The sequence below is a fragment of the Camponotus vicinus genome, unplaced genomic scaffold (assembly GCF_025532165.1).
Source record: "Camponotus vicinus isolate PSW18456_S1 unplaced genomic scaffold, iyCamVici1.0 SCAF_9, whole genome shotgun sequence".
Lineage (NCBI taxonomy): Eukaryota > Metazoa > Arthropoda > Insecta > Hymenoptera > Formicidae > Camponotus > Camponotus vicinus.
The window spans coordinates 1,748,263-1,772,906 of NW_028141981.1; the positions used below are offsets into that span (position 1 = coordinate 1,748,263).

The following is a 24,644-nucleotide window of genomic DNA, read 5'->3' on the forward strand; positions in this document are numbered from 1 at the left end:
AATCGTGCCATTAAAGTAGGACCAGAATGATGCACAATGGGCAGCGGCGCGAGGCCGTTAAAGGGGCGCGATTAAATTTAATTATCAAATTTTACGATTACTTGGGGCGCGAGCAGCCGGAACGCGTACGCACTCATTTGTGCACATACGCACGAACGTAAGTACGCACCACAAACACGGACGAGCAACGCGAAAGGTTTAGACGTGCAAAAAATATATTAGAATTAGCCGGGACAAACCCAAAGAGAGAGGTTAATAAAACTATAAAAGTGGAAGGATCGAAAACGTTACGGATTTTATACTGGCGACCGTTTGTTCATCTAAACTTTCTTATGAATCTCATAAATTTCTTCAGCCAAGTATCTAAAGAATATACCAAATAGATCTACCGTACGGCAATCGTAGTTGCAAAATGAAAGCATGATTTTTATTGACGAAGAACGAGAAAGGGCCATTTTCATTTTATTCAATAAAATGAAAATGTTGAACTAACTCAAAGTCTAATGTAATATGTGACGTTTTCATCTCTCATCTGCAATTTTATTATATCTACGATAAAGAATCACTTTTTTTAAATTTAATTATTATTAATTTACCTCATTACATATATATCATTTTATTTTACTCTTCCTGGAAAAAGGTGTTTCATGCTAATCATATCTGTGACAAAAGATAGAACAAGTTGATGAGAAACAGTTAGTAGAACGTGTCTCGTTAAACGACACGCTATGATTAAATGGCAGCTCCGTTCCATAGCCGTAACGCTTTTTACAGCAGCGGCCGATCGCCTTCGCTCTTTTATGCGGCTCATCAAAACGAAGTCAAACTCTCGTCCCCGGCCCTCTCGAGGCTTTGTTTCCGATACTGCACGCGGCCTCTCGGACGCTCGAAATGTCTCGCGTAAACCGAGGGCTTAATAAAGCCAGGAATCCGGACTATTTCGTTCGTATCCGGCATTCCGTATCGGGGAAATGGGCGACCGTTTACAGCCTCTCCGCGATCCTGCGCGAAGACAAAGAGAAAAGGAGAGAGAGAGCGAGAGAGAGAGGAGTGATAAAATCGGCAGAAACGAAATGGAAAAAAAGACGCGTTTAACGTACGCGTTTAATGACAGGTTAGAAACAAACGGGCCCCGTTATGGGTCGGTCTATCGAGGTGGGTCTCTTTTGGCAATAAAGCGGGTCCGGACTTTATTGTCCGGAAGACTTCCACGCCAAACGATTTGGACAGTCGGACGTTCGGGGACCGGCGAATTTCCGGTTTATAAGCGCGTCGTAAGGACCGCGTAATGCCGCGCCGTTAACGATTAACGATTCATTTAGGAACGTTTAATACACGGCAAACAGGGCGATGGAGATGCTATTTCAAGCGGCTTCTCTCTACCTTTCTCTGCGATGTTCTTACAGGACGACGCAAAAGGCGAGTTACTCGCGAAAATTTTAGAATTTTCCCGGTATTAATCCCCTTATCATAAAATCGCAAATGTTTGAATCAAATAAATGAAGAAAATGAAAAAAATTAAAATAATGTATCATAAATATGAAAAAATATAATTAAGAACTATCCAAAATTATCCGTGCAATTTTAGCTGAAAGATTTTAATTAAAAATAAATGGACATTTGGACAAATGGAGTTTTGTATTAAATCTCATTATATGTTAACGATTCGCAGAATACGAAACGTGTAATGTTCTTGAACAAAGGTTGTTACAAAACGATGTTAATGCTATAATTTCGTAATTCCTCTCAGCCATTAACATCGCGTTAAATCCACTAAGATACATCCAGAGACCAGACAACGATTCGACGACTCGTTAACGTCGTTCACCGCGCTCGTATAATGTGCCCATTTCTATCACGACGCAAACGGAAAATCGATTCGAAGAGAGCCGGTTCTCTTTTACTCGTTTATAAAATAAAAGGAGAATTCTACATACCATGACAAAATACCTCGACATACTATAACAACAAGAACGGTACTATCCTTAATTGAAATGTAAATACAAAAAAATTAAAATTAAATTAAATTAAAATTAAATTAAAATATAAATTAAATTAAATTAAAATAAAATTAAAATATAAATTAAATTAAATTAAAATAAAATAAAAATATAAATAAATTAATATATTTAAATTTAGAACTCATTTATTTTTTATCTTTCGCGTTAATTAAATTTTTCGATGTAATTCACTTCGTTCTCCTTAATTTTATTCACTTGAGTTGTTGCTATTATTTTATTCGCAACAACAAAAATTTTAATATGTATTTTGCAATTATCTCGCTTATGCACAATGCTAAAAGTATGATTGAATTTAGTACATTACGTGCAATTACGCGCAATACAGCTGCGCACAATGACATAAGGCTATTGCTGAAAATAAATTATAGGTTGTTCACATCAGTAATAATCGAGTTTTTGTCCGCGCCGCAATTCTTCATTTATATCGAGACAGTGGATGACGAAGCAAAGGATATGGAGATAAATGATGCACACGATAGGACGTTGCATCCATCGGAGCAGATTACCGCAACTGCGAACATGTGTGCAGACATAATAAAAAAAAAAAGAAAAAAAAGAAAATATCTCAAGTTCGCTTGCGAAGAAGTGTTTCATCATTAAAAGCGAGCGCGTGTAGCCGAGTGCCTCTGAAACATTTAAGTACTTATGGATATTCTCGGCGTGCACTCTCACAATCAATCTTATCGACTGCATTCCCGGGCACGAGCATTCTATCGGAGTAATCCCGACGGGACAAAACGACAGCGGAGCTGTCAGAACGCCAGAGAAAGAACGCGACTTCTCAGAAGCTGACCGCCGTCATCGCATCTGAAGGGAGACAGGGAAAGAGAGAGAGAGAGAGAGACAGGGCGAGAAAGAGCGATCGGCTAAGATCGTTCGCTAGTAGCATAAATCGCATGCATTTAGCATCCGCGATTTTTCGCGCGTTTCGCGGATACGTGTAAACGGTTAATGCATGTCACGTGGATCATATCTCGTGTCCATAATAACCGCGTGCTCGCTACTTTTTTAAAGGCGCGACCGTACCGAGAAACGATGTCCCAGCCGTAGAGATGTTTTCTTTTTTTTCACCTTTCTTTACCGTTAATCCTGAGTCGGCGACGACGTACGACGGTTTTATACGAGAACTTTATCGCGGCTAGAAACGATCGCGCAGCGTCTCTTAGCACCTTTCATAGTTGGCATGCTCTCGCTTTTAAAGCGATTGCGAGTACTTTGTCTAAGTACACTCGCATAAGACGCGTAAGTGCACAGATATCGTTACGCTCTCCTCCTCTCGCTCGCTTGTTGACCCTTTTGCGACAAAGGACAGTCTATTTACCAATTTCGTACGTACATATACGTATGTCACATGTCCCCCTCTATCATCGTTTCTTTTTCCAGCGTTCTAGAGCGAGGAAAGACGGATATAATGTCGGATAAGACGGATTTTTTCCCGGAGATCCCCGCTGTCGCGGGTGGTCTCCGCAAGATATTTTCGCGGCTTTGATGTACCTAAAATTCCAGCATTAACGATGCCATATTGCTTATAAAAAATGCATTGTAATATCATCCGAACTAAGTAAAAATGATTTAAGAGGCACAATGTAAAATATTAATAATAATAAGATAATTTTACACGTTATATAAATATTATAGAATTTGTATTATGATAACAATTAATCATATAATAATATAATATAACAAATAATCATATAATAATGATGACAAAAATAGCGACAAACGCTAATTTGACTGTTGATTTTGGATGCATCATTTGCCAATCAAGCGAGCGATCCAAGACTTACCTCTCACAATGCCTCGCAAACAGAAAGCCTCTTTTCCTTGGCGTACCTCCCGTTCCCGGTTGATGATGCGCTCGTTCTTTATTCACGTCGGTTCCCTGGCGAGCGAGGGAAGCGCAGCGCCCAGCCATAAACAGCCTGTAGGATAATTAACCCTTTGAGGAGTCTGAAGCTTTGACGATTTTAATAATCTTAAAAGACAGCGGCTTCTCTGATTAGTACTTCAGCCAACGCGAATGCAATCGACAAATGCTCCTTCTCGCCACGACACGAGGCGACGCGAAGCGATGCTCGGTATTATCAAGCTGCATTTCATGATTTTTTGTGTGGTACATTATCATGAAAAATTCACGCACCCTCGCTTATACTCGACGTATCGATCCTCTAATGATATAACTTTTTCTTACTTCTTCACATTTACATTTTATCCAAAAAGTTATAATACAGTTATATCGAGCTCTTTCCTTCAAGTAATAATTGTGATTAATTGATGAATAACATTATTATTTTTTATAAGTTATAAATTAATATTTTTCTTTAATTCAGAATTTTATAAAATAATGTAGAAATTTAGCAATAATTAAGATTGAAATTCATAATTTATTGCTCGCATTAGAAAATTTTCTATCATAAAGATAGAATATAATAATATTATAATTATATCGCTAAATCTTAGTACATTATGTATGAGAAGTGCAATTCAAGAATATCAAATCGTATATTCAACTTTTGTAGCGTACAGTACTTTCATGTAGGTACTCATATGTCACTTTGAAGTATTGACATGAAAGCACTCCCATGCGGCATAACGCAAAAGACAAGCTGCGACATGAAACGACCCTTAGTAGCCGATAACACACGTGAATTATTTTCAAAAGCTAATTTTTGCCGCTGCACGTACTTTCTCTCTTTCTCTTTCTATCTCCCAAAGTCAAAGGACGTTGTTACACCTCTTTCCGCTTCAGCGATATTCATATCCAGCTTTTAACAAGCAAAAATGTCACTGTCCTTTCTATTATATGTCGTAATTCCATAGTACATACGTATGAACGAAAAGGAAAAAACGTGAACAAAAATATTAAAACAAATGACAAAAATGTATAAGAAAATATCCAATTTTTAGTTGTAGAAATATTTATATTAAATTTTAATTTTCCATTTATTTTCCAAACATATTTTATGCAAATGACACTAATTGTAAGAATATTTTGCTTTCTCAAATTTCCATAAATAGTCCATAAACGATAACGTTTTACTTGTAACTACATACATTTGCTTAGATCCGATCACACAAGATGTTAATCATAACAGCCGCGATAAAAGTTAAAATTGAAATTTCAACGCTGCTCTCTATCTCGAGATACTTAGGATTAATTTAAAGCGTGTCAAGGAGGAGATGGCGTAAGAACGTTGCGTTCATAAGCCATGCAGTGGTCATATAATGTTTACAGTATAATGATAAGGTGAAAACTCTCCGAGCGAAATGAATAAAAATCACACAACGGGAGACTGTTCCGTGAGTGCGATAACCCGCCGGGTCAAAGACGATTACACAAATCATGATCGTCGATAGACACAATCAGCTTCTACAAACAAATTATTTGACCAATCACGCTGTACAAAGCCCTTCGTTCACTCTCCAAGCTCTACATTCGCGGTTTCTTGTGATTATTTCTCGCCAATATTATCTACCAATTATCGACACGATGCAATCGCAATCGTGCATTTCTACAGCTGTGCGATTAATAGATACTCAATAATATATTTCTACGAAAATATATGCACAATAATTTAATAATCAAGAAAATATACTCTAGTTTTTTACGCAATTATTGAAATGAATACTTTAATGTGCAATACTTTACATATCAGTAACAATTGTTTTATTTATTTGACGCGAAATAAAATATGTATTACATAAAGTTGGCTAGAAATAATTGAAATTTCGGTTATTCATAACTAATTATAGATTTATAGTTATTTATAGTCAACTAATTTGGAGATAAATTACTCTCGTCATTCTCAGCTCCAAGCCTTCAAAAGAAAGATAAAGTTGGCATGTGTGGCAGCCTAAATAGAGAAAATCGAAGCGCGGTTAACAGCTGTAGCTTGCATTCCAAGACACACGTGCTCGCCGAGTAACGTCTGTTTCGTCTAATTATTTTTCTGCTGCGGTCTGAACGACACAGACGTGCTTTTGGCAAGTAAACCCTCACAATGACAAATGAATATATTGAGACGTTGCAACCGTTATTCTCCACATGCACGGTAAGTGTCGATAAAGACAAATGAGTGAGAGATATGTAATATGTCTCGATTAAAATTAATTGTGTCACGTTTTACATTCGATGCATTCGTAACAAGATAACATATTTTTATTGCAATTCTTTACAAGAAAAAGTATTTTCATCTCGCGAACCTCAAGTGCAGCTCCCTAGACGAGTCATTATCGGCGAGCATTAACGATTCCCCGCGGTGTACAATCAGGAAGCCCCAAAGCGTGCGTCGGAAGTGGAAGTAAACTTGGAACGATTTAAATATGAAGTGGCTCGCGAGTCCCGGCGCGCTCTCGAGGAATCGTCCAAGTGACGGAGAATGATTACGCTAATGACACGACTGCGGGAGGGGAAGGGGGCAAGGTGATTGGGGAGGGACGCTTTAACAACGGGATAGGTGCAGACTGGTACGACATTCGCGCGGCACGCAATCCCAACATCAACAACATCAACTATGCCTCGTGAGGCCGAGTACCGACAACCCGCGCTCTCGCGATACCCCGGCTACCATTATCGGGGCTTTTCCTTTTTTATTACGTCGCGGAACATCGTCCGGACGATTCGCTTTTATTGCGAATGCCCATCTACCTACCTGAACCTGAACCTGAACGTCGTGCCACTCTTGCGTTGACTTATCGTCCCCACCACGCCCGCACAGGTGCGCCGCATAAGACGGAGGAGGGAGGGAAGAGAGGAAAGCTGGCATCGCGGAGAAACGATGAGGAGCGTGGATGATATGCGTGCAAATCCACGGTGCACGGCGTTAAGTGTTAAACCGACTAATGGAAACGGGTCATTGGACTCTCGTATGTGCATGGGGCGTGTATGTTCGGATGACGATGAGCACGTACATCACGATGACATGTAAATTTGAGATATTCATAGACCGAACTATTCCTCTAACAAATTTCAAAGCTGTATACGCGTGCAAACTTGGCACAATAAAAGATCAACAAAATTAACTTTGAATAATATAATATTGATACAAAAAACTAAAGTAATATAACGAAGTTACTTAAAAAAAAAAAAAATCATCTGAGCAGGAGTTTTCCTCCTCGAAGTTCCACGGTCATCGCAGATTAGCCGATTACGATCAAAATTCACAAGTACCGAGCCATTCCCCCTCGACTCATCGTTAGTCACCTCGTGGAACAAGCGAAGTGAATAATGACGATATTATTCAAATAGCGCGTCGTGCTTTACAACTTCCGTGATTTTTTTCAGAAGTACAAAGACAGAGCGGCGCATTAGCGGTCACGAGCAAATTACCGTGTGTGCTCGCGTGTGCTCGCACAGAGTTCGTGTGCATTTAGCCATGCTATGTTTTCTATCCCATCGAACTCGTCGGGATATTACATAATTTACAAAGGATGACCATGCAAAATGGAGAGTCGTAACTGAATTAAAAATACGAGGCAAATTTTTCATGCCGAAGTATTAGATATCCTATCGTTTATCAATAATTAATTAAAATGCTTTTATTAAAATGTTATGTTAAATGTTCCCAAAATATTCAATATTATCCAATATTGGGAAAAAATGAAATCAACAAATGAGATAATTTCCCGTTGACTAATATAGTCAAAATAACGAAATTAGTTAGATAATTATATTTTATAAATTGTAAAATAAAATTTATTGTCACTATGCTATAAACATTAATTTATTAATAGGTTATCTATCAATATTTTCATTCGCCTTTCACCTAAGCTAGGTTGGCCGAGCGGTCTAAGGCGCCAGACTTAAGATCTGGTTCCCATTCTGGGAGCGTGGGTTCGAACCCCACACTTAGCAAAAATTTTTTGATTTATTCGTAAATATTTTAATATATCTGTATTTTATAATTACAGATATAATAAAAATAATTACGAATAAATAAAAAAAATTTTTGTTATTGCTTTATAAAATAATACTAAAATAATTGCTTCAATATTTTTAATAATATAATTTAATAATATTCTAATAATATAATCATCTATATCGATAATTTTTTTATACTGAAATGCAAGAAATATATAGATATCTAGCTTCATTTTTTTTTAAATGTTATAAAATTTGTTTATTACACATATTTCAGTTTATCATTTAAAATTTATCATTATATTTATTAATTATGCCTCGAAGAGACATATTTTCAAGATATTTCATTTTCAACATTTTCACAAGGAGACAAATAATGAGAGCTTTCAACGCGCGCGTAGATTCGAGATGATTCTCGTTCTCGAGATTAATGGTAGTGATAATTGCGTCGAGTTTAAATGACTTGATGAATAGTCATAGATAATTAGAGAACGAGAGATAAACCAGCAATTCTCGTGCGGTCTCAATTCTACTTGCTAACCTCACAATGAAACTAATAGCAATTTCAGAGAACTTGACTTTCATTAGTCAAGCTGTGTACGCTTATAAAAGTTAACACGTATTAATCACAGATAGTACATATATTTTATACATGAAATATATATATTTTATACACATAGAATCTACTTAAATCTTGTAAAAAAATTAATATGCGTAACATAAAATTAGATGAAATCTCACGCATGCAAAAGTAGATGCTTCAAGGAAACATCTCACTTTAGTTACGTGAAATCCAGTTTTTATCGATTGCTCTCGAATTTGAACGTTAATTTTTTAGTCTAATCATCGAAAGGAAAAGCGATCGATTAAATGGGATTAATCAAACGAGAAGCACCGTGGACCCTTTTCCCAAAAGGACCGAGATGTGACACCGTAAAAATGTCCACCCTATACCAAAGGGGAATCTTTCAAAGAGAGAGAAAGAGAGAGATAAAGGAAGAGTGAAAATCGCGCATTGAGGTGCCTGTCACAACAATTTCGCTGAAAAAGCACAACACGTCGACATAATGTCGGGACATTACAACTTGTAATTTCATTCCGCCGCATCTGCTGTCATTCTCACGTTACCCCGCGAACTTCTCGACTTCGTTCGAGGGTACGAGAGGCGTCTCGTACTGTCAAAAAAAAAAAATAAAAGAGACGGGGCGAACGTATTTCAGGCAACCCTTACGCACAGGGTACAACGGAGCTTCCCTGCTGTTTAAGATTGTTACTCCGATCGGATTTCAAGGTTGAAGTATTGTAAAGAAGAAAAAGAGGAAAGTTTCTCTCTACAAGATAAAATATAATATATCAGAAATATTCTCTTTCTATATTTTTGAAATAATATTCTATCTAAATCTATATTTCATCTATATTTCATCTATTTTATTGAATGTTCTTTTTGCATATATATTATTGTCTAAATAAAAACTTGTGTAACCTGATCGTATAATTGCATATAATTTCTAGAAAATTTTGGTGCGTATTAAATATATTTTATATAAAAAAAGAATGTTATAAAGTATTAATAAATATTTTATGCATAATGTAAATAATATAATATAAATATTTTCATATGTAATAAATGATAAATATAAAATCAGATATTCTATTCTTCCTCTCTCTTCACTTTTGATTTCGTACTGCACTTTTTCTCATGATTCGATTTATGGAGAACGAAGCATGAAAATAAAAAATTCAGAATTAGGATCGAGAAAAATACTTCCCGACGGCTCAATCCGTCCCTTGCGATTGTGAAAGGAAAATCGTATTTCTAATGCTCAGGCGTCGCGTAGTCGACGCTCCATGAAATCGTATTACCACGCGCGGAATATAAGGAATATTAAATTATTCTTTTTTCGGCCGGACTATCATCTCGTATTACCGTCACTTTAAATCGCGGCTTAAAAATGTAATTTTATCGTAAGCTCACTGGATATTTATATTTAATCCTATTCTCGTGTATCCCTACGGAAAATTGTTTCGCATTAATTACAACGAAGCGCTTTGTTACCGAAGAATTTTGAAACCGAGTCAACAATTTTCAGACATTAAGAGAACGAGACAAAAATTAATCAGGCGTCTCTGAAACCATAAATAACGATTGGAGGCAGTCGGGGCAGTCGAGTATACGTACGCCCAGACAATGGATGACAAATTGTGTGAAAGCAAAACAAACTATGGACTAGATTGAGCTGGCTGGTTCGGCGGCTTTGCCGTTGTCATCAATATAGCTGCGTGGGACATAATCTGGCGATAGCAACGTCGGCCAAGAAAAATGAACTTTTTCGCCAGTGCTCACAGTCCTTTCGTCCGAATTGCCCATTCTACTGCAAGTTATATTCCACTCCCATTCGTCCCTTACAATAATCTCGAACTCGAATCTATCCATTGGTATCGCAATAGATTTGCTTCCTCCCTTACTCGTTTAACTATTTTTTTTATAGATAAAACAGTACAAAATAATACCTAAGCGTAATCTATGTTCTATATTAATTACAAGGTGAAAAACTGCATAGCTTATTAAAGAGATTGCGCAATAATAATTTATACTGATTATATGATGATATGCAAATATAGCTTAAATAAACCTTGCCTTCCGTATGTTTACATCTCGTTCATGACAAGGTAAAACGCATTCAAGATTAAATTCTGTGCTCAGAATATCCCGAGGCGAGGTAGATCATCGTATAAGGTATCAGCGACTACGGTGCGTAGACGTAAACAAGGGATGCGGGAGGGTTACAGCAAAAGTCGCTTTGTACCAGGGGTAAGATCGGATCGGAGCCGCGTGAGGAAAGGAGCGGAGCAAGTCTTAGCGTAGCAGGACACCGTCGTAGCGATCGTAAATGTTTAATATCGTGATTAAAGGCGCTGGCGCCTCTCATTATTATTTCAGTCTGGAGGACATTTCGCTCGGTCGCATCTCCCCGCCCCGCCTCGCATCCCTGCGTTCCTTTTCAATTCTCACTTTCCTTCGTCGGCTTAAAAATCCTCGCGAAAATTAGCCGCCTAAATATTTAAAACACCCCACCGTCGACCGTGTCGTCTCTAGGAAGCGCGACCGACGAAGGAAAAATGAAGAAAGCCGAGAATACAAAAACCGTCAGCCGCAGCAGTATTATTGTCTCCGACATAGAAACAGGCGTGATTTTTATCTGATGGATTTTCGCTCCGCGAATATCTTTATTCATTGCGCCTCGTCACCATCCCATTGCAATTCGTGTCATTGAATACCCGTCGCATTTTTTGTTCAACATTCCCCGTAAATTTAGCCTCTTGTAATAGGCTTGTTTTGAACTTTGCAATTACAAAATTATTTTAATTGACTGCGAAATTCGATTCAATAGATTGACATTTAACTAATTCTCAAATAAGAATTCATTTTCATAAATCACGAACATTTTCTGAATTTTTTTCTATTATATAATATTAAACGATATCATAAATTTTTCGATATGATTAAGAAACATAGTAAACGTTAAAAATTTCCTCCTACAAACATAAATTAAATCTTTGCAAAAAATACGCTTTTTATGAGAAATAGATTGATTTAATATTTATATAAAATCGTGTTCGTCCATGAAATATGTTTGCAAATATGCATCCGTCGAGCGATCGCGGAAGATCTTACGCGGAATCAAAATTCATCTATGACGCATTCCATATATAACTGGACGGAAAAAGTCGCGGGCAACTTATTTCTTCGATTGCCCGTAAAACGTTCGTCGAGGAGAGCGAGGCGCGGCGCCGCTGACAATTGGACATTTACATTCAGCCGGAAGTTTCGTCGCCTGTAACGCGGAAAGAATCCGCGATGGTACCCCGACGGGGGATGTCGGCACTTTTATGTCGCGTCGCGCACATTCGGACAGCGCGAACGCTCTTGTGCGCGAAAGGATATTCGTAAATAAAATTTTCGGCGAGGGTGACAAAATGGTCATACGCTCCAGTGCTGACCCTAACCGAGGAGGGGGGTCAAAACTCGATATCTATGCGCGACGAGATTTTTTTTTATGCTGTTTTCACATAGTTACGCTCTTCCTCGGGGACAAAATAGATACCCGAGATTGCCGGACAGGATATTATAACGGTTCAGTGACAGGGGATCCTGGTCGAACTCTCTCTCTTTCTTTCTCTCTCTCTCTTTTTTATTTTTCCCTTCGGGGGGAATACTTCGAATACCGCAGGTTTAAGGCGACTCTATTAGATCTCGCCGAATCTCTCCGATATCGCGCGCATACATATCCAATTTATACGTTCCCTCTGCGAGATTTCGTTTTCAAAGAATTACACACAGCATCAGTTTCAGATATTTTAAAAATCACGAGTGAAAGTATTACACAAAGCTTGTCAAATTAACGTACATTTGTTGAAGAACTTTTCAAATACTTTAGATACTTTATATGGTGATTGTGAACGAGAGTAATAATAAATTTAATAAATTATAACTTTATCTCATATATGATCCATTTTTCCATTATAAGTATGTTTCAAACGAGACAAACAAAGGAAAATACATAGCATGCTTACCTAAGCAAAACTATTTCTATCCTATCATCGGACTGTCATGTACGCTTACGATCAATCAAGGACGTTATCTACGAGCGTTTCTTGCCTCTCATACGACTCATCGGCGCGCGATTACGTTAGAGAACCGCACTCTGCCTTATTGCGTCGTTTTTCCAGCGATGATTAATTCCAACGTGCGATTCATCGTCGTTGCATTCATCCCTCTACGGGAAGAAAAAAAAAGAGAGAAATCCTGTCACAGTATATTTCGCACGATTATTCCCGGGTATATTCGATGGAGATAGGCATAACGTATCTCTACCCGTATGATGACGACGGCAATTCAAATGATAGCATCTTTCTCCCGCGTCGACAAGGGGCCTATACGATATACGCGCAGCACAACTTTTGCATATGACGAATCGAAGACTATTACCATTCAATCTCTTTGCTCGGTTTCATTTGCATGCCATCGTCTCCCCCGTCGCGCTTTACATACGGCCACGGCCGTCGGTTGACATTCTAAATACACGCGATTTTTTTATCATATGACGGACGACCATGCATGGCTGTTCGTGCAAACCGAGTCGATAAAGAGCATGACAATCGAGACAAACATTGTGACGAGATTACGAACGAAGATTTCAATATAACTATATAAGATTTCAATATATTATGGGAAATGATATATATATAAATTAGAATTTTTTTTTTGGAAAAATTATCATAAGAGAAATAATCTTTCATAATTTTCAGACATGTGCAAATGTATATAAAAAATTAAAGTATAAACGTAAATCATATACATATATAACAGAAGTCTAAATAGCTCAGTGGCTCAGAGCAGTTACCAAAAAAGCGAAAGATTCAGGTTAGATTTCCGATTATTTGCGCCGGGAAAAAAAAAATAATAATATATATATGTATATATGTATAACATTTCTATAAGTAAGAGAAAAAGTTATTTATTTTGTTTGAAAGTTATTTATTTATTCTCTCTAAATTTTTTTTTTATTTTCTTTAAAAGTTATATTCGTTATCGTCAAAAAATCTACATCGTATAAAAAATTTACATCAAGATCCAAGCAAATAACATATATATGCATTAATATATTGTTTACCGAATCAAACAGCAAAACAATTGGAGATGCCGGGGATCGAACCCGGGGCCTTTCACATGCAAAGCGAACGCTCTACCACTGAGCTACATCCCCGTTTTTTAATATCGTCTGACTAACACGAGAGTAGCAATCCGTGTTACATTCCACATAATTCCTCTTATTGATTGATATAATAAAAATTATTCTAGCACATAATTACAATCAAATATTAAATATTAGCAATAAATGGATATAAATATCGCAAAGTGAACTGATGAACAACATAGATCAATGTTTTGAAATGTGAAAGATTAAATGCTACCATTACCTCATGAGATATTTGAATGAATCCAATATAATTATATATTGTGAATGACCTGGGTCAAAGTGATATTTTAACCTTCTTATCAAGATAGATTTTTGAAGGTCCCATGGTGTAATGGTTAGCACTCTGGACTCTGAATCCAGCGATCCGAGTTCAAATCTCGGTGGGACCTTAACCTTTTGGTATTCTGTGTGTTTTTTTGATTTCACGTATATTGTTAACAGAACTATAATGCTTGATAGTGAATATTTTGAGGATTTTAGTCTCACGAGATTAAAAATTGTATAAACACTTTATGTTCTTTTTAAACTACACACATGACTTTATATAATTAATATAAGCTTGTGTATTAAATATTATAAATAATGAGATTATTTATATATTACTATAAAAGTTAGCTTTAAATTTTAAATTATTGCAATGTTAGCTTTGCTACTGTCGCGTCATTACTTATAAGGATATAAAAAATCGATATTGTCCACACATGAGTAATTTACGTCATAACAGATAAATATTTTGCAATTGTATCTGTTTTGACGTATATTTATGATATGATTCACTTTGCGATAACGATGTCAATTGCTATGAATTTAAAAAAATAATTGTGATAAATTAGATTAATTCAAGTTCGTTACTTCTATAATTCTAAATCATTTCTAGATGATATCTATGAGGATAGCAAAAAAAAATCTGACAGCGGTGGGATTCGAACCCACGCCCTTACGGACTGGTGCCTAAAACCAGCGCCTTAGACCGCTCGGCCACGCTGCCTTCGAGAGAGTGCTCGCAAAACTGCGCACAAATCCTGTTTGTCCCATGATAGATATTATTAATTTGACATTGATCGAAGTATAATTGTAAATAAATTAAGAAAATTATTAAAAATAAATTTGAATATAAAGATATGTTAAATATATATAAAATAACGTGTATGTATTTGATTATACATACATGATGAGTCTAACGAGTTCCTTATTAATCAATAAATGCACACATGTATTAGACAGTTACAAGTTATTATTAAATAGGCAGACTCTCTCGCGTTATTTTTATAATCAAAATAATTATTTTCTTAAAACCAATCAAGAAACTTATTTTATAATTTGTACTAATTTTTTCCTGAGAAAACATTTTAATTATATTGCAATTTATTAAACTATGTAATAATATTAAGTGAAGTCATCAATACATTTAATACAAATATTCTTGAAGTGTAAAGGCCATTTATTTTTAATACATCGTTTTATATTCTCTCAGCACATGTTATCGTTCTGGCCTTGATTACGTCACACATTACATACATATCTCACGTCGCGCGTGCTGCTAACAATATCTATTCTTGTAATCGACATTCTATATAATTACGTACATAATTAAGATAACGTTCAGTTATACATATATCTTTACGCATGATAACGATGAATCAAATAGAAATTAATCAAATATTTTCGTAATTAGTATAGTATGACAAATGATTTAAGAAAAACTTTAAATTTCATAATACAGAAAATCTAAAGCTTTATCACACTAAAAATTAAAAAACATATACATCTTCTAATCAATAATTTTTAAAATTGAGTTGTATATTTTTTCAGATTAAACCAACTAAAATCGGAATAAAAAATCAAAGCTATAGAATAAGAAAGAAAAAATACAATATCGAAAGGGACGAAAAGAATAAATCCCGCGCAGTCGCGCGTTGCAGCGAGAACATCATTATAGCCGCGAATCTCCTCCTTTATTTTCCCTTGTCCCTAGTACTGCGAGCGATAAGATCTCAATATAAAAATTCATGCTCATAACGCGACGCTGCCGGTGGCTTCTTATTTTTTTTGTTCCTTATCGCGTCCCCGAGGGAACGCGACATAAAGCTGAAAGCTCGAGAGCCGATGCGAAGCGCCAGTTATGTCGAAACGACTGTAGACAGATCGATAAATTTGCGTGAATATTCGTATAGCAGATAAGCCGTCGTGATAAACCGAAATCGGTCCTGAAAGTGCCGAGTCTCTCTTTCCCCTCGTTACCGTCGCGAGAGATATGACAGCCCCGAAAAATGGAAGAAGATAAATTCGTCTCTCGTTGATATTCCGAACGCTGATGCTTTATAACCGGCACGCGAAATCTCTTTCTTTCCTATTTCAATAGCGATTAATTATATCACGCTGAATCTCGTGTTCTAAAGAATTTTTTAACTCCAACAAAGATATTATATCGAGTTGATTTAAAAATAACTCAAAGAATCCGTTATACGAGTTTTCAAAAATTATTCAGAAAGAAAAATTTACCTAAATTAAATAATAAAAAATAATTAAATTAAATTAAATTAAATAATAAAAAAATTTTGATTAATTTCTTAATTGATACGAATTGTTTACATTGCCATTTTTGTTGATGATAAAAGAAAATAAATATAATCATAATATATTTTTCCGAAAATAAAATGAAGTAAATTTATCATTCACTTAAATGGTGTTCATTATTGTTTTTACGAGAGCCATTCAATGGAGCTTATAATATCCATAAGCTGCACCTGCATTTCCTAATAATCTCCATTACTCTCCCTACAAGTTGCATGATTCGCCAAAAATAAAATAGATTTATCATCCTCTCTCTCAATTGGCTTCCAGCAGTTTATTTCGTAAGGATCGATAGCGTGTACGCCCCCTTCCATATCTCTTTCTCTCTCTCTCTCTCTCTTTCGCATATATGATACGCTCATGAGGGATTTTCTCTATATGATATGCAACATACGAGACGTAATTCAGTGGATGCAAGTCATCGAGATCATCCTCGTTTCGATCACGCATGGACGGACGATATGATCGATCATTCGTGACGACAGCTACGAGTATCGGGCCAAAGTGGTGGCGTGATTCTGCTAAACGCGATGCTAAACAGGTACTCTTCTCCGCGCCATCAAGTCGCTGACGTAACAACCGTAATATATGCCAGCGACGTTATAAACGAGAGAGTTGACAACCTTTCATCATTTAACATAAAGTCTTGGCTCTTTGTAAAGCGCACGCATATCAATGTATCGTCGATATATCCGCCGTTAATTGGTTAAATGGCTACAATTACACGATCAACAGGTAGCTGTTTCGATTTTCTACTTTCCTTTCCCTTTTTCGCGAAAGGGCCAACGTAAAAGCTGCAATATCGTAACGTGCTTATTGTAAAAAAAATCACAAGAACCGACGCACTTTATCAAATTATGACTGGGCAAAATTTTACACACACAATTTTGTACGAAAATACGTGCAAAAATTAGTGAAAAAAAATATATATATAATTCGTGTTACTATGAAAAATGCAGTATTGCTTTATAAATACAACTGCAATCTTTTAGCTTTTGAAAAATGGCAGCAATAAATTTTCATTTTTATTTCGGCCGAATACAAACCTAAAAACGCAAGTTATAAATCATCGCGTTAAAATCTCCATTATTTTTGTCCGTCATATATCTCTTCATTTACCAATCCTATCTATCGTACGCGATGTTTCGCGCAAAACAAGGAGACAACAACACTTTGGCTAACAGCGGTTCTCCAAGCGCCTCGTTAACAAAACGTCGCAATTTTCGCGAGGGACTATGTATTACTATAGCTGGCACAATGTGCCATTAACGAAATAACCGATGAATATATATATCGGTTATCGATCATTATGAGACCGCGGCTCTTCTCGCTCGGATATTTCGGTAATGGTCTATCGCAGCAATAATCGTCAACGTGTGCAATAATCATGTCGTTTAATGACAATTGATGCGGAGAGCCAGGAAATGCGCTCGCTTTAATATCCGCGCGCCTATGTTTGTCCCTATGTTATAACCGTACGCGTATTAATACACGCGTGTATGCCTCACATATAACGAGCCACAGATAGCGGATAGATCCAAGGGATAGTTCTCTATCATTAATATCGGATGCGCGCCATTACGCGCGATCAGTCAATATTTTCTCGTAACTGACCTACGCGATTCGGGATGCACTCGAGTGCATACATGGACCCCCTGCCGACCGTCAAGTTGCACCGCAATTGCGTGCATCCGATCCGGCACGCACGAGACGCAGGGCCGCTACTATCGATGTATGAATCGAGGTGTGAATAAAATTTGCATCCGATATGTCGTAATAACACTTGAATCGAAATCCCTGACATTATTATTCAGGATGGTCCTTAAGTACGTAACGAAATTCCGAAAATTAAAAAAAAGTGTATATAAAATTTAAATTTAATTTCCTAAAATTATCTAAAAAAAATATAAATTTAAATTATATAAAATTTAAATTTAATTTCGTAAAATTATTTAAGAAGTGACTTTTCTAATTTTCGAAACTTGTACTTAAGGACTATCGTATATATGAGTACGATTTAAAAAAAACATTATTTCAAACGAGAGAATTTAATGTTTACATGTTTGCTCTCGAAATTAAATTAAATACAGTTAAATACACACTCGCGGTAACATACATCCGCGTATAATCTATCTTTATTATTGCATCTGGGGAAATGTTCGCAAATTATCGTTGAAATTTCCATCAATTAATAATACACTTTGTTATTCGCGATTACTCTATATTGCCTCTACAATCATATGTATTAATTACGTATAATTGCAGCATTTATCATAATTATCTCGTACACTTCATTATCTTCAAATGCAACATTATAAAGAGAGATTTCAATCTGAAAACGCATTATATAAACGTTAATTTCGCAATTTCGTTACGTGTATGCACATTTTCCACCATATTCCGCGGGATTGTCGGCGCGATACATAAAATAATCGATAATCACGGCGCCATTGTTTTCGTTCGCGTATGATAGATTAATCCGTTCCTGCCTATGGCATAATCCTTCTTGCGTAACTGCACAATGCCGTACTTACGGCAAAGCCCTATGCGCCCGAAACACGATGTATGGCGTGGCGCGTCCAACATTTTCACGTAACTGACCCGCGTCGCTTCCGGGATGCGTCCCAAGTTAACCTCCGCGTATGCATATATACACAGTGTTACGCAGTTCCGGTAACGCAACCCGCCGCCTCGGGTCGCGTAACGGCGCGTTACACGGCCACAAATATTTGTGCCGGGCGAATCGAATTACATCGCTTCTGTTTACACCGTTCGCTGCTTTTGGCGAAGCCCCGATAATTAAAGTGCGCATACTAAAATATGCGCCTCCTCTCGCTCGGCGATACATTTTTAATGGGGAATCTCGCGAAATATCACCGCGATGAATAATTCCTCGCGGCATGCGCGGAAATATACCCCAAGTTTTCGGCGCAACCGTCGAAGTTTATGCACTACGGTTAACGAACGTTGCAACCCGCCGCCGCATTGCAGCGTTTCACCGTGGACGGAAGTTTAATTAAAAACGTGGCTATGACTATGCACGCGTTTCGCGAAAGCTTTCTGTATATCTAACAACGAGTTTCATTTGCCAAGAAATATTTGCGCGCGCTATATCACGGATGTAGATATATCATGATAATCAACGCCGCGTTTTGTAGCGAAAGATTAATAAAAGTGTTCAACGTATCATTCGGAAAAAATAAAACGAATTTTGTCTGAAAAATTATTTGCCGAGAGTAAACACGTTTCACACACCGACGAATTTAATGCACAAAATGGATGTATTATATACATATTTAAATGTAACGTGCACATTAGATTTCTAATTGCCACAGTATGGCTAGTTTTAAATATGAAAATGTCAATGGAATTTTCAATTTCCAGTTATTCTGACAAATCAACTCGGCGTCGCACGTAGATTAAAAAAACATATAGTTTAATTAAAAACAATTTCATTTGGGAATTAAACTATCCGCGGAATCTAAAGCTCTCTCGTATTTCGAGATTCATTCTCACCTGATTTCCGCGCGATACGCGATGCGGCGTCGAACAGGAAACCGTATACTCGATAACCGGACCGGATTATCGATCGATTTTTGCGAGTAATTTGTGTACGATACACGCGCGTCCCCTCCCCCGTTCCCCTTTTCCCCGAGTACTCTCGCGAAATAGGATATTTTCCAGTAGAGTCGCGAGCTCGGGGCCATAGCTGTAGAGAGCTTTCGAGGTAGCTCTTGCGACGCGGTAATTGAGGGTAATTTTTGCGAGGCCAATTTGCGCGGAAATTCAAAACCGAAAAATTTGTCCGCGCACAACCGTCGACATGGGGGATGGGGGCTACAAGCTAACCCCATGTGTCCCACCCACCCACGGATACTTCCTCTCTGCGCCACCTCCCGATCTCCGTTCGTCTCCCATGAAACTGGTGTTCACCTGCATCATCGGACAAATCTCGTTTTCTCCTGTAATTCCATTTTCGCGCAGGTCCCGGCGATCGCATGACTCGATTTTTCCACAATTTCACAGAGGGGAATTTCAATTAAATTACTCATCCCTTTCGTGCACGGTATCTCTTCTCCTTCTACACGCTCTGGAGAGACGGAAGGAGAGACGAAGAGAAAGAAGGAAAAGAAGAGAAAGAAAGAGAAAATAATGTTTTTTCCCGAACACAGCCGGAATACTCCCGGTGACGGAGTTTTCGTCATTTGCCGTTAATGGCGGCGTCCTTTCACTGTTCTCTCGCGCGAGATTGCGATGATTAATCAATCGTGGCAGTCTCATTTTTAGGCACGCGACGGCAATTACCCCCGTCGAATCGGGGCGCGCCACACGTTCCGATTGCTTCTTTTTTTTTTTTTAATTCGCCTGTCGTCGCGCGAATTTCGACCCCGTCAATGACGCGCGTTGAAATTGCTTTTTTGATTGTCCGCCCCGGAAGTTAAATCCAATCAAATCATTCTCATTTACGGTACTTCCATCGGGCCGATATTATGTGAAGCGTGTGTAAAACAACAAGCGTTAGCAGCATGAAAAAGTGTCGCGCGCATGTAACATTGTTAGTTTTTAATTATCTCTTTATCCTTGTTTTACATACATCGTTGTAAATAGAAAACAAACTTTTTAGTATTTACGATTTTTTCAATTTGACGAGTAATCAATTATCAGATAGCACGATTCAATAATGAATAATGGATTGACAAGTAACAAAGTAGATAAAACCTAAGGCAAAAAAACTTGTGACATTGCAAGCAAGCGCGATCTATATTTTTGCGGTTTAATATTTTCATATTAAACAGATATAATATTCATTATTAATTCCATAAGTTACTAATTATATTATGTGTAAAAATCATGATGAAATATAAAAACCAGATCGCAAACAAACGTCTTTCTTATGTATATTTTACGCATACGACAACCATGTAATACACAGCTGCAAGGTATACATACCTGTAACAACGATAATGATGCAACGAGCTTCCCATGGCGAGTTGACTCTGTGGGAATCCCCGACAAAATCGATGTATGACGTAATGCCGTAGGAATGGATGCCATCTCCCCTCGCGTCCCTCCTCGACCGGTCAACCCCTTGCTTCCCAGTCACCACCTCACGACTACAACGAATGCCGACGACGCCAACGGTGTTCCCACCCACGGTGCATCTGCAATAAATGCATCAGCGTTAAACACGTCGCACAGCCAGAAGTGCATAGCTTGCGCTTGCGACGAGTGCTACGGGCGATGACGGCATGCAAAATCCCGAATGCAGTTTCCGGCATGAGTGGATTATGAACGCGACCGCGATCTCGAAACCGCGTTATTCCGCTGCAGTCAACGCGACTCCACGATCATTCTTCCCTCTTTTTTTTTCCGTAATGCATCTCCCTCACCTCGGCTCGGACGCGGCGAGGAAGGCCTGTCACGAGCCCTTCGGGGCGAGTTACGCACGCTCGATCAACGACCGAACTCACCCTCTCTTTATGCTCCTTCTTTTCTTTTTTTTTTAGTTACCCGTTTTGTGATCCACGGCCTCGATATTTCGGCCACTCTCTTTCTCCTCTTCCGCGCGCTCGCTAGTTTGCCTCGTTTTCGAAGGTACTCTCGCGAGACAAAAGGCTTTTCATCGCGGTACCGAGCCCGGCTCGGGTTATTAAATCCTCCGCTCGCGGCATTTAGCTTCTCGCGTAGATATTCGAGAAAATAAATGCCGCCCTTTTTCCTGCTCGAAATCTCGCGCTTTATTCATTTGCGTCCGTCTTACGGTATATTAATCCCGCTGTAATATATATACCGCGATATTTTTAACGTTTCCTATTTGCCACATGTTTTTCTTTTTTCTCTTTTTTTAGGTGGAAAACATAGAAACGCACTTTCAATTTACTCAAGGCGCGCGCTCCGCATACGTGGTAAAAAAAAAATCTCACAATCAGTCGTGGACGACTGATTGTGGGGAAATTAAACGGCCGAAACCTTAACAAACGCTCCGCAAACTTGACGATTTTCCGGCTTCGCGAAACGTAAAACAGCCGGACGATAGGTAGGTATGACGGACTTCAGTTGTAAGGTTTCTTAAAAAAAAGCGGTTCGATTGACCAGCGATGAGAATATCGAAGAGAAGTGTCTCGGATTCTCTATCTTTTTACACGGTTTATATTACTCTTAATATATTGTATACCTCATAACTTTCTTGTGCGAATCAGTTTACATATTTTAAATAAAAACAACAGATACTGTGGGTGTGCATATGTTATTCTTATATTATGTATATTCGATATAAAAATATGGAAAGAAAGAAAATATAAATGTTATATATAAATATAATTTATATTACTGTGCTCAACTCATACTAAAATATAAATGAAAAACATAATAAATAAAAAATCAGGGATGTAGTATAATAAATAAGTATAAAAATTAAATTTACTATTTATTTATTACATAAAAAATATAAAAAAATGAAAGCAAGCAAAAGATTGGAGATGCCGGGGATCGAACCCGGGACCTTTCACATGCAAAGCGAACGCTCTACCACTGAGCTACATCCCCGACTTATGTACATCACCGTATTTAATAAAGATAAGCCTCATACAAATTAAACTTCTATTTTATATAAATCTTTATATAATCATATTTTTTAAAAACGCTATTTAGTAAATGTTTTATTACTAAAGTACGAAATATCCAATTACTAAATATCTGTCTTCAAATCAACATATTTATTATATCCTTGCACTTATCCTTATTTTATTATAATACATATTTTCAATTAAGAAGAAATATTTAATCCATCAATTAATATCACAAATAATAGTAATTTAAGAATATTTTGCATTACATAACAAACGATCAGATCGTGTGGCACGTGATGGCGAAGAAGTTATCCGTACCGATCGCGCAGTCATTATCCTGTACTCGTAGGGGGGAGTGCATACGTGCTCGAGAATTACGAGGGTGGCTAAAAGTCGTACCCCCCGTCGCGTGACTTATGCATCGTCGCATTCTAATGAAGATCTATCGTTCATGCGCGACGCGCACTTTTTCCTTAGCGCGTGTTGTCTACTCGCACTCTGTCTCGCATTCTCGTCTCTTCCGTTCCATTCGGCGATTCCCGACTCGCGATAAAATGTCTCGTCGCGCACACGAGACATTGCCTGTCCTGTTTAATTCGTATTCATAAACCTCGCAAATCAACAAGACGCGATATTGAATAATTACATGTCTGACGTATCATTTAAAAGGAGGAAATAATCTATAAAAAGAAAATACTTCTCGATTGAATCGATTATGTAAATACGATTATTTAATTGCAAGAGAAGCAGAATGTATTAATTATGTATTAAAAATATCATACAAAGAATATTATATGTCTATGAAAATGATTTTAAGGAATTTTGGCAAAATAAATAATATAAGATAATAGTCTACAATTAATAAAATAAATCATAATTAATTTATGCATGCAATATCCATCATATTTTTATCTCATTTTAATTCATTCAGTATCATTTAATTCATGTTTGATTCTGATTAATCCTCAAATTAGCACCAACACTTGCATTACCTTTCTTTATTTTTCTATTATAGAGATAATTAAACTAGTTTATCTTTTAAATCTTCTGTAAAAATACCTTAAAATTTATTTTAGACCCTCTGTAAAAACGCCTTAAATTTTTTTGGAACATCGTGACATATGTGTAATAAAATGCATAAATTCTGGTGATGGAAATATTATTGCAGTTTGAAAGTTCAATAACCTAACTGATGGAGAATCGTGTATATACTTGAGAGCACTATTGTTCGAGTCGTTGCAACGTATGACACATCGTTTGATATATGAGACAGTATGAATATACTTAATAGAGTGAGAGCGACGAAATTATTTTACACTTGTCGGCTATCGATTCATGCGGCATATTACGATTCATTACGTGCTGATATATTCTTAATTACTTTAGTCATGTTGTGAAACCAGTTGGTAACTCGAGACTACGTCCTGAGCAAGTTTTATACACGTCGTAACTTACATTATGTTACATTATATACTCGACAATTGTCATATCATTAATTCGTGTGCATACGAAAATATACAATTTTTAAATAAAAGTATCCTTTTCGTGAGGTATACATAAAGATAGTAATTTATAGATATCTGTAATAAATTCTTATATACTTTACAAATTACTTTCTTAAAAATTATTATACATGTCACAAAAATATATCTGTACATAAGTATATCAGATATTAAAGACAGATCATTATAATATATTGTTAAATTTTTGGTAAAAAAAAAACAGAAATAATTGCAAATATATGCAAACGGCAAGAACACACGTTCATTGCTATTTTCATATAAGTATCACATTACGCACATCTCTTATTGAGTTACGATCCTATATGTCAAGGTTTAATTTTCTTTCCCTATTTGCA

At 37.0% G+C, this 24,644-nt stretch overlaps 1 long non-coding RNA gene and 5 other non-coding genes across 7 annotated transcripts in view; 2 read left to right on the forward strand and 4 right to left on the reverse strand.

Annotated features, from left to right (window-relative positions):
• Positions 1-24,644, reverse strand: part of LOC145977532 (uncharacterized) — a 223,344-nt gene that overhangs the window by 165,787 nt on the left and 32,913 nt on the right. The window contains exons 3-4 of one of the 2 annotated variants that reach the window (XR_014440540.1): positions 21,168-21,379; positions 3,809-3,943 (exon numbers count right to left, since the gene is read on the reverse strand). This is a non-coding gene — a long non-coding RNA (uncharacterized LOC145977532). The remainder of the gene's footprint in view (positions 1-3,808; positions 3,944-21,167; positions 21,380-24,644) is intronic. The other variant, XR_014440539.1, reaches the window with a different exon arrangement.
• Trnal-uaa (transfer RNA leucine (anticodon UAA)) lies at positions 7,791-7,875 on the forward strand. The gene has a single exon. It is a non-coding gene; the product is annotated as a tRNA-Leu (tRNA).
• Positions 13,578-13,649, reverse strand: Trnaa-ugc (transfer RNA alanine (anticodon UGC)). The gene has a single exon. It is a non-coding gene; the product is annotated as a tRNA-Ala (tRNA).
• On the forward strand, positions 13,961-14,032 carry Trnaq-cug (transfer RNA glutamine (anticodon CUG)). The gene has a single exon. It is a non-coding gene; the product is annotated as a tRNA-Gln (tRNA).
• On the reverse strand, positions 14,552-14,631 carry Trnal-uag (transfer RNA leucine (anticodon UAG)). Its single transcript has one exon. It is a non-coding gene; the product is annotated as a tRNA-Leu (tRNA).
• Positions 22,692-22,763, reverse strand: Trnaa-ugc (transfer RNA alanine (anticodon UGC)). Its single transcript has one exon. It is a non-coding gene; the product is annotated as a tRNA-Ala (tRNA).